The following is a 10,708-nucleotide window of genomic DNA, read 5'->3' as shown; positions in this document are numbered from 1 at the left end:
AGCTGTTGACTGTAGCTCTCTGAGTGCAACCATCCAGCCAATTCCTTGTCCACCGGGTGGTCCATCCATTAAATCCATGCTGCTCCAATTTAGAGACAAGGATGTCATGCAGAACAGTGTCAGATGCTTTGCATGAGTCCAGAAGATGATGTCGGTTGCTTTTCCCTTACTCTCCAGTGCTGTCACCCTATTATAGAAGGCTACCAAATTTGTCAGGCACGATTGCGCCGACAATTCACTGCCTAAGTGAAGCCATGTTGGTCATCACCAATCACCTCCTTATTCTCTACACACTTTTCCAGGAGGATCTGCTCCATGATCTTGCTGGGCACCAATGTGAGACTTATTGGCTTGTTCCCTGGGTCTCCCTTTTTTCCCTTTTAAAAATTGGGTTATGTTTTCTGTTTTTCAGCCAGTGGGAACTTCACCAGACTCCCATGACTTCTCAAATATGTGGCTGAGCCACTTCATCTGCCAGTTCCTCAGGACTTGAAGATGCATCCCATTTGGTTGCATGGACTTGTGCACCTTATGGAATTCAAGAGGTAAACTTAATTCAGTCATGTCTGTGCCTTTTTATGCTTTCTGTTTGTGAACACTTAAGAACTTGATGCTGAGAATATTCTAGGAATATTGAAGGCTGAAGACTTTATGAAAATGTTTAATATAGTAATAACACAGTACTTTTGTACTGTGGGCCTTTTGTAATAAGGTTTGTGATGGCACTGGGGGATAATGCTTGTCTTTATAAAGAGCTGGTGGATGTTGAACTTGATTTGGAATAGGGCCTTTCTTGCTCAAATTCAGTGTTACACCAGCTGGGGAAGGCTACCATGCTTAGGAAGTAAAGCTGAGAGTTTTCCAAAGGAAAATTACAAAGTGATGTAGATCTATTGTAAATCTACTTGAAATGACCAGTATATTCAGGGAAGGGTTTCTTGTGCAATAGCACTTGGCAGAATAGAAAAGAGGATTGCAGTCTAGAGAAAGGAGTTTATAGCAGCTCAGCATAAAATGCTTTTCTTAGTTATTTTGGAACAGTACATTTAGTCGGCTTTTGACCTGGTGTTCTCCTAAATCAACAGTAAAGGTCAGACATAAACAAGATAATTTTGATGCACTGGTAATTAAGAAGGTATTTTAATTCAGGGCAGTAACTTATCGGAAATGAAGAATGCAAACAGACAGATACAAATAGAGGGGAGAGCCTTTTCTAGGCTACTGCCTAGGAACAACCTTTGAGCTCTGCTCCTGCATAGTACAGTACTTTGTCCACTGTGGAGAGAGGGCTGATTTAGTTTTCTCTTCTGCTTTATTTTCAGTGTAAAGTCACTGCAGAGGTCTCTACTCAAAGAATGTTAGGGACATGGCAGAAGTTGCTGTAAGTGAGAAGGATTACCAACACGATTTCTATGTATGTTTTCTATTTCCATGACAAACATTGCCCCAAACAAGAGAGCAGTGGTAGCTGACAGATTAAGTCAAGGCAGATCCTGAAGGAAAGATCTCTTTTTAGGGAAGAGGTGGCATTTTAACAACTGTCAGGTCAAGGAATTTCATTGGGAAGGTGACAATCTAAATTGCTGAAGAGTCCAAAGGTAGCAAGGTAGTGAGCTAAGGGGAGCAACAAGATGGCTGGAGCATGAATAGGCATGTTAATGAAGTTAAGAGTAAAATGGCTGCTAAATAAAATAATAAAGTACACATTCTCTTATTTAAGTCAGCAATTGTATTGGAAGATAGCAAATATTATACTTCTACTTATAAAAAGCCTCAATAATAACCTGGAGAATTACAGACCAGTAAGGCTTACTTCAGCTCTTGGCAACTTTACTGATAGGATGATTAAAAATACAGTTATAAAAAAATTCCAGAAACACAGTTTGATGATATGGTAGGGAAAAATTGCACAAATTTTGTAAAGGAATATTGTACCTTACTAATTCTTTGAATGTATAAATGGTACATTAGATGAATGAAAGACAGTTGATAAAGTACATTTGTGTATGTAATCACTGCTACATCTGAAAGTGACAGTTTAGGAAACAAAACCACATAGATTCCCTAAAAAGGTGGCAAGAGGAGGTAGAAGACTAAAATTCATGTCTTCCTTCTGAGTCAGTGCAGAAGACAGGTTTGATCTTACATTCTCTGTATTCAAAATAGCTGTTCAAATTGGTGAATTTCGGAGATCCCAAGAAGTGAATTTTTTCTTCCCTTTGTTCTGATAGGATTTATAATCCCTGGCAGAATGCCTGTCTCAGCTGAATTGATGCCTAAACCCCACCCATTTCCTCTGTTTCACTGCTGACTTGCTTAGTGGTGTCACATTCAGCCAGCTTTGGGAATCTCTTTAGCTGCATATTAATTGCATGCAAGTGTGCCATTAAGCATCAAGGTATGTCTGAGGTAGGCATAGTAATGCTTTAGCATTTTTGATGTTCTGAGCAATGTAGTACTCTGAGAAAGTAATATTCTGTGTGGATAAAAGAGTACAAAGCAGAAAAAAAAATAGTTCCTCAGGGTAAAAAGTAACCTTTGAAGTACCTCAGGTTCCCATATATGGGTAGAATTTGGTCTATTTATTAATAATTTGGAAAATGGAAGACCAGTGAGGATTAAATTCTACATATGCTCCCAAATAATTTAATTAAGGTCGAAGAAATATGAACAAACTTCAGGAGGAGCTAACAAAGCTGTCTGCAATGTTGCCACAATGGTGGGATAAAATCAGAGTTGCTTTAAAGTGGCAATCCTTAAATGCCAAAAGAATACTATCACACTTTCAATGGCTTTTAAAAATGGGTGTGCAATGACAGAACATCTCAAATGAGTGTGCAGATGATATAATCAGAAGAATTCAGAATAAATTTATGAATGAAATGACTAGTAGTGAAAGCATGCACTTTCTTCTCATCAGGCTTTTAATGTATGAATTATAGTACTATTTGATATGCTCCTGTGTGCTGTCCACAATCTCCTTTTCACGGCTTAGCAGAACTCCATGGAAACCACAAGAATTTGGTTTGGGATCTCTTGGCCTAAGAAAAGCACTACATATTGAAGGGCACAATTTTAACTATTTTTACTTCTTAATGGTTTTTAAAACCTGAGTATCACTGCTCTTTGCTCAGTGAAGTGCCTCAGTTACTAGTGCCTGGAGCTGAACTCAGGCTGCCTGTCTGCCTACCCACGGGCTTCAGCAGTTCTCTGCCAAAGGTCTGCCTGCCTAATGGTTTCAACCTTTTTTGATTTGTAGTACCTTGAGAAATTCCTTGTAGAGTTGCAGGCTCTGAGTAATAAGTGCAAGTGTTCTGATATTAGGCTTGCTTTCCTTTTTTGTTGTTTTTAAATGACCACTTGCAGATCCCAGGAGTAGTCCATAGGGATCCAGGAATCCTTCAGTGATAAGTACCAAAAAAAAAGCCCTCCAGTTCAATAATGGTTTTTAAAGGAGCCTTTAGTTGAAAACTCTGATGATTAAGATTAGAACAATTGTACCTAAGCACATGCTGAAGTGTATTTTGCATTTCATGCTGTACCTATTTTCAGCATCCCTACTTTATGTTTTCCAATTTAAATGCAGGCCCTTTGTTTTCGCTGCAGTTGAAAGGGAAGACATTCTGAAGTAATTAGAACATTACTGCTCTTTTCAGCATTAGTGTTCCCTTTATTCTTACAGTTAAAAAATATAAAAAAAATCAAATTAATGGACTTCAGAGACTTGGTTGGTGCATGGGCCTGGAGAAGCAGCAGGGAAGCAATATACTTAATGTGGCGAAAGGTGAGATAGCAAACTTTTGTGTACCCTATGTACCATGTATTAATCTCCTCATAACTGCTTTCACATTTGAACCTTCTGTCTCTTATGTGAGATCCAGCAATCTTTGCTTTTTCTGTTCTGGGAGCAATTTTCCAAATCATTAATTTTCAGTGGCCAGGCTTCAATTAGCTTAATCAGGCATTGATTAGATTTCTCAGGTCCCTGGCATTTATTTTCCACCTTGCCTATATGGTTCCTTGACTCCATTACCTGATTGTTCACTTATTGCTTATAAGGTTGATTCCTCTCCATTAACATTCCCTGATGAGAGGTCTCTTTAGCCTTCCAGCTAGCCACTTTCATTAGTGATGGTGGCAATTCATGGTAAGGGCCAGTTTCTACTGCCCTTTCAAAGCAAGATATTTTCTTCTAAGTAGTGTTAATTCTTCAGCAATCTATTCTTAGATGAGATGAAGGTGATGCTTATAAACAATTCTGACTCAAAGAGAAAACACTTTATTTGGAATATACTTCATACTTTGTTTAAAAAGTTGTGAAATCGTAGGAAATGAATGAAGTGATGGTTTTTCAAAGCATACTTCATGGAAGTTTAGCTTTTTTTTAACCTCTGCTTTTCTCGGTGTCTAGCTTGATGTATTAAAATGCATTTTCATAGCCAGCACTCGTGATGTGAGGGAGTTTGATGTGGTTTTATAATCAAGGGTGATGTGAGGCACATGTAGACTCCATGTCTCCTTAGACTGCATTCCCTGTAGACTCCATGCCCTGTTCCTAGATACCAGTTGCTCAGCAGTAAAAACTTGGGTGCAGACTCATGCCTCATGATGCATGTTTTTGAGGAGGTGTGAGCAGCAAGAGAGGTGAAGGATGAAGTTGAAAGTGAGGGACTGGACGGAGCTGGAAATTGGGACTTCAGGTGGATTTTTCTAGGTTGAAAAGCACTTTCTTCTCTCTAAATCCAGTAGGGTCTAACACTGTTTGTGGTCAGATCTGTTCATTATGCTTTGTTTTTGCAGACAATGCGTTCTGAAGGCACAGACCTCTTTTTTAAATTCTTTTTTTAAATCATGTTTGCACTAGCTTGGATGAGGTAGACCTGAATGTAAATGTGCCAAAACTGATAGCGGGGAAATTCTGATAGCACAGAGTTTCATTTTCCAGGACTTTGTTTACTATCTATGAATTAAAAACTCTAATAAAAAGTTATCTTAATAACAAAATATAGTTTCTGATTAAAAAATATGGAATCAGATCTTCAAACATATTTTTTTCTATGGCTTCTTGGAGTTGGGAGAGTTGCCAACATTTCCAAGTTTTTTTTTTGTAATTAAACCAAAGTTGCTTAACTTCTGTTTTGATCAGTCAACATTTCTGAAAAAACGATGTTTTGCCAGGAAGCTCCTAACCCACTCTAATTTTCACACACATATAATTAAATATATGACTTGTCTTCTCTGAATCCTAGGACATATACATGCCTTCTAATTTAAATAATAATGGATAAAAAAGTATCATCTCAAGATTTAGTATTTGGTGGTTTGTTTTATTTTTTCAGATTGTTCTGAGAAATACTTTGAGCACTAGTTTCAGGTTTTGTTCAAAAATGCTAGTACAAGAAATGTGTAAAAAACACTTTTCATGATCACTTTTTTTCTTACTAGTTAGGTGGAACAGTGATTAGGTTCAATGTGAGACTGTTCTGAAGCTCATTTTCTCTTTTTTGTACTCATTGTTTTAAAGATCTATTGTAAATTGCTGGATTCTTTATTCATTTTGTTGTTTATGCTTTGTGACGTTATGATGTTCCCCCTAACTGTAGTCACTCATGTGAGATGTGTAAAATATGGCTTTTGAAAATAAGTTTTCTGTCTTGAAATTATTCTAAATTGATCTTTTAGGGGACTGCAATTTCAAATATACGAGAAACGTTCTTTGGCTTTCTTAACTCCCCCCCACTGCTATTTTGAATCTTCCCCTCCCGTTTGAATCAGAGGTCCCCTTCAGCAAAGAAATTTTTATGTCTAAAGCTATCTTTCTGTAGAAACCATGGTCTTCTGTGATGAAAAAAAAACCTTTGAAAACATCTGATGGTTCATCTCTGCAATTAGTGATTTTCAATTACTATATACAGAATGGCAAGGAGCATTAACATATAACTAGCTCAGAAGTCCCATACAGTGTCATCACTCTTTCGGTTTTGGTCATTAGCTGTCACAGGTTTCTGGACTTATTGGAGACATTTGGGAGCACCATGAGTTTGGACTGTTGTCTTTTCTGACTAGTGAAGGCCATTGCCGACTCATTGTATTGCTTAGGCAGTTAATAACGCTCTATGAAGAACTACTAGGAAGTGGTATTTTGTTACGCACAGAGGCAATAATGTGGGGCTCATGTTGCTCCAGAATCAATGGCACAACTCTAACAAACTTGCCAGCTGTCCCATTTTCAGTTTTGCAGCTAGAGGTTATTGATAGAGTATGGGTAAATGGCCTGTTCAACAGTGATTCTTTTAGGCCTAACTTTACCTTGTTCACTCAGCTGAACCATCTTAGTGTATAGCAGATGTGAAAATGGTTGCCCTGAGATGCTTTTCCTTCCTTCTTGGATGGTCCCAAAGGGCACTCTTAGGTGCTATACTTCAGTATTCTTCTATAGGGGTATTTTAAGAATTTATTTAGAAATCCCTCAACTCCAACATATGCATAAAATAAGATGCTGGATTTAGGGGAGAAGTTATAGGTCTTGGTGGAAGGTACTTGTTAAGACACTTTTCCTAGCTCTGACTAGTCAGAAAGCTGGTGTGGCACATGTTCCCACATTTTTGTTTTTCCTGCTAATAAAACAAATATGCCCATGTATTTCAGATCCCCACCTTGCAAAAAGCTGTGTGTCCTTTTTACCTTCTGCGTGGTCCATGGAAATATTCCTCTATGAAGCATTATCTTGAGATCTCAAAATTGAACTTAGAAATGTGGCTTGAATTTATTTAAGTGGGTTCTTAAGGAAGTCCTGTGATATCCTTATGCTGACAGCTCAAAGCTTCTGACTAAAGGTGAAGTTATTGGTTTTAATTAGAGCTGATCTGGATAAAAGGAACAAGATCACAATAAAATTCTCATAAAAGTTAATTTCCATTTTTCATCAAAGCTTTCTTTCCACTGAAATTTCCTTAGAGGCAGAGATTAGATCTATCTAAATTTAGGCGCTTAACTAAGTTGCCACAAACCAGAGCTTAGTTTTCCTAGATTTTCTCTGCACTCAAGGGAGAAAGAGAGACAGGAAAATCCAGAAGGATTTTAAGTCTGGTTTATGTAGGCTGGGTTGGACATAGAAGCAATGTGTTTTCCTCCATTGACTATACAGGACAGATAACAACAGCTGTGTAATTTTGCAGCTTGAGAAAATAAGCTTAGATGAATTGCAGACATGTAGAAGGAGGAATCTGGAACTAAGCATCTTCACTGCAATGTGAATGATGTGGCTCAATGTCCAGTTGTCCCGTATGGTCTGCCTCAGGGAATGTACTGGTGTAGGGTAGGGAGGTAGTGATTGAGGATCAAAGTGAGCCATTGTCCCCCCAAAGCTGTATACTGCATAAATGAACCAGGAAATATTTATGACTGTTTAGCAAACCTGCTTCTGCTAGAGAGTCTTAGCTGTTGCTGAAAGGCTTAATCTAAACTTCAAAGAGTTAGCTGTGGAGAATTTTATTCCTTAATAGATTATTCTTTCAAGAAAGTAAGACTAAAAGCCAAGAACTGGTCAAAACCCTAGTACCTCTTTCCTCCTAAACATTCTGAAGTAGCTTGAACACAAGACTTACAGCTGAAATTCAGCTTTGTATAAAACAAGATGTTTACAGTATTAGTTCTTTGTGTATGTTTGTTCTTATTTTGTCTTTCTAAAAAATAACACATGAGCATTGTAACTTTGGGGATTAATGCTCTGAATTAAAATTATTGCATACCTTATTAACTGCTCAGCTTATGTGATGATTAGAAGTAAACCATATATTCTTGCTAAAAGTGAAAATAAATATCGTACATTTTGTTCAGGATCTAAATGGAAATAAATTATTGGTTTTAAATGGTGAAGAGTAGTGTTATATATTTATTTTATATTTATATATACACACACATAGAGAAAATACATTATGATAGGATTTTTTTCAGTATGAATTGGGGTCAGCAACACTATTAATGATTAAAATACAGTGGGTCATCTCACACTGGTATGAATAGTACTATTATATCACAGCACTTTCTTAATGAAATAAGATCCATGTATTGTGCCAACAGAAAAATTATTTTCAAAGTAGTTACATTATAAAAATTGAAAAAAAAAATAATTCTGCTTGTAAACTCTGTTAGTTTCCACCTGTATATTTATCCAAGGCCTTGGAGGCAGACACAAAAAAAAATCCTGAAAATAAATTTAAAATATAGAGAGTTTGAAATTTGATATTTCAAGAAGTTTTAAGAGCTAGATGTAAGAACAAAGACCTGTTGGGAAAGGAGTGGTTTTTCCTCTTAGTTACCTTTTCTGATTTACAATGCTGGAAATATTTCAGGCTTTAAGTTATGATTTTTATTAATACAAAAATCTCTCTGGGATAGATTTTGTCTGCCTTTGTCTTTAGGAGTAATCTGGGGAGGAAGATAAGCAAAGATTTCTGGAACATCTTACGACCCTGAAATATTAAACTAAGTCCCAGAGAGCAGGATTAATATGCAGAGGTCAAAGATGCTTGATAAAGTTATTTTTTATACAGTTAATTTCTCACATGGCTCATACTGAATGTGCTGTTTTGCCATGTCACTCCACAATGACAGCTGGGTAAATTTATTGGATGGCAAGCACAGGAATTTCTGCAGATGGACGAAATCTTTTTCCTGGCCAATTGATTTAAAAAGAAAATGGTTTGTCAATGTGCAAATGCTTCTGAAGGAAAAAGGGTAAAGGAATGAATTAGAGGTCAGTAGTATAGTCGTAAGTGAATCACATAAACCTATATGTGTGCTTAGGCTGTGCAGACCTGACTGAGTATTCATTGTTCTCATGAATATTATGCTGGACTGTGATTTTCTGAGGATTATTGGAAAATGTTGATTCAGTGAAACTGAACCTTTTTATAGACATATTTAGTTTCACCTGTATTTGGCTGGGAATGTTTTCAGGTATTAGGAGAGAATTTGGATGGCAGGAGAATACCAACCTTTCCCCTGGAATAATGCACTGGCTGAGGCACCCAGTGTGACATGAGAAAGTGCAGAGCCACCTGCCCTGGTGGGTATCCTTGAATCCCCACGTTTGCTTTTGGTCCTATATTTAAGGTCCTTCACTTAAGAGAGTATTATTTAAGAAATAAGTGTCTACATACATTCTCTGAGTGTGTTGCTTCTTCCTTTTGACTTCTCATTTTGTTTTCTTCTCATACTTTTGGCTTCTGCCATAAAGCCTCTGGAGCTGAGGCACCCTCCTTTTCCAGTATCCCTATTTTCCCTAAAACTTCTGATTCAAATCACTCCTAAACTCAGCCTTTCCTTCTTTTTTCTCTCACCTTACTTGCAGTTATCTATCTCCTCACACTGCTCTCCTATGTTGTAGAGATGAGAGTTCCAGTTTTGTAGCTGGGTCTTAGCCCTTGCATTATTCTTCCAGAGGTGCTCTTTTAAAACATCCGTAAAGTTTTAAAGGTTTAAAGACCAAACTTGAGAGGAAGATCTCATAAGGGTGCAAGAGATTTTCCTGTTCTCTACTTTACTCCATTTTTATTTCTTGAAATGTTTTTTCTGTTTGCAGCTTTGCTCCATGAACAGCAGCCAGCAGCTCCTGGGGCCTGTTTATCCAGTCGCCCCTATTCTTACACATTTTGGGTGGAATAAAACAGACTCCAGATACCATCAGCTCCTGCTGTTGGGCAAAAGCCTGACTAATGTTATTTTGATAAAAAATAAAAGCCACTTCCCCCCCCCCCCCCCCCCCCCCCCCAAGGGATTCTGTATTTATTTTATGCTTTTAAATTGAATAGAAAGAATTCATCATTTCATTTAGCATCTCCTCCTCCTAGCTGGTCTTTGGAAGACTGGAAAAGGTGGGGTGTACTGGAGAACCCCTTTATTTACATTGCCAATTCCCCATGCTTGTCTTCCCCCCTAAGCACACAGAGGCAAGCAACAGTCTATCTGCAGCCCTGTTACCACCGCGAGCAAATACAGCTTTTTGTTTAACTGTATAATTGCTCTCTTGGTGGGTTTATTTCTCCCCCTGTCTCAATTTGTTTTCTTAATAACTAAATGGTTCTTTTCTTTTGTCTTTTCATATTTTTTGTTTTTTAATTTTTAAAAAGCACACTGGGTGTAACAAGATACTCGGCTACAAACATTAATCATATTAAAACTAATTAAAAACTGAAAAGTTTCTGTGCATTCCAAGCACTGGGGGTAGGAGGGGGCGGGGAGGGCTTTGGTTTGAGCACTCGTTTCCTGAGCGCAAGTAAATGCCTGACACATGGACTTCGCTGAATTCCAAAATGTAACAAAACAGTGCCTGCATATTTGGCAGGAACCACCACCAGTTCAGGTCAGTGTCTGTTTCAGCAAAAGATGAAGGCCTGCATGTTAACAGAGGAAAACGGGAGGAACAACATGTGACATTTTGTAATTGCAGCACTTCTGTTACCCAAGGAGCACCACTCTGCTCCCGCTCTGTAAACACTTCCTCCTATGCAACTGCCTTTGAACACATTTTTTAAGGGGGGAGGCAGAGGGAGGGGTGAGGAGGAGGTCAGGGCTTTCAAGCTGTTTGGATATGAATGAGCTATCTCGTATTCTCCCCCCCCCTCCCCTTTTATTTTCTTACTTCTTCTTTTTAACTGTTGGCTGCAATAAATGTTTTAAGGAGACACCAGTGAATCTGTGGCCA

The 10,708-nt window shown here is 38.0% G+C and overlaps 1 long non-coding RNA gene across 1 annotated transcript; it reads left to right on the top strand.

The window, feature by feature from the left end:
* Positions 1–249: 249 nt before the first annotated feature.
* LOC134161441 (uncharacterized) lies at positions 250–9,743 on the top strand. Its single transcript, XR_009963979.1, has 3 exons — positions 250–545; positions 8,962–9,070; positions 9,587–9,743. It is a non-coding gene; the product is annotated as an uncharacterized LOC134161441 (long non-coding RNA).
* The last annotated feature ends 965 nt before the right edge of the window (positions 9,744–10,708 follow it).

Source organism: Pezoporus occidentalis, unplaced genomic scaffold (genome assembly GCF_034315485.1).
Source record: "Pezoporus occidentalis ecotype Australia unplaced genomic scaffold, CSIRO_AGI_Poc_V1 ctg174, whole genome shotgun sequence".
Lineage (NCBI taxonomy): Eukaryota > Metazoa > Chordata > Aves > Psittaciformes > Psittacidae > Pezoporus > Pezoporus occidentalis.
The sequence above is the reverse complement of the archived record's forward strand: the minus strand, read 5'-3'. Positions and strand labels throughout refer to the sequence as shown.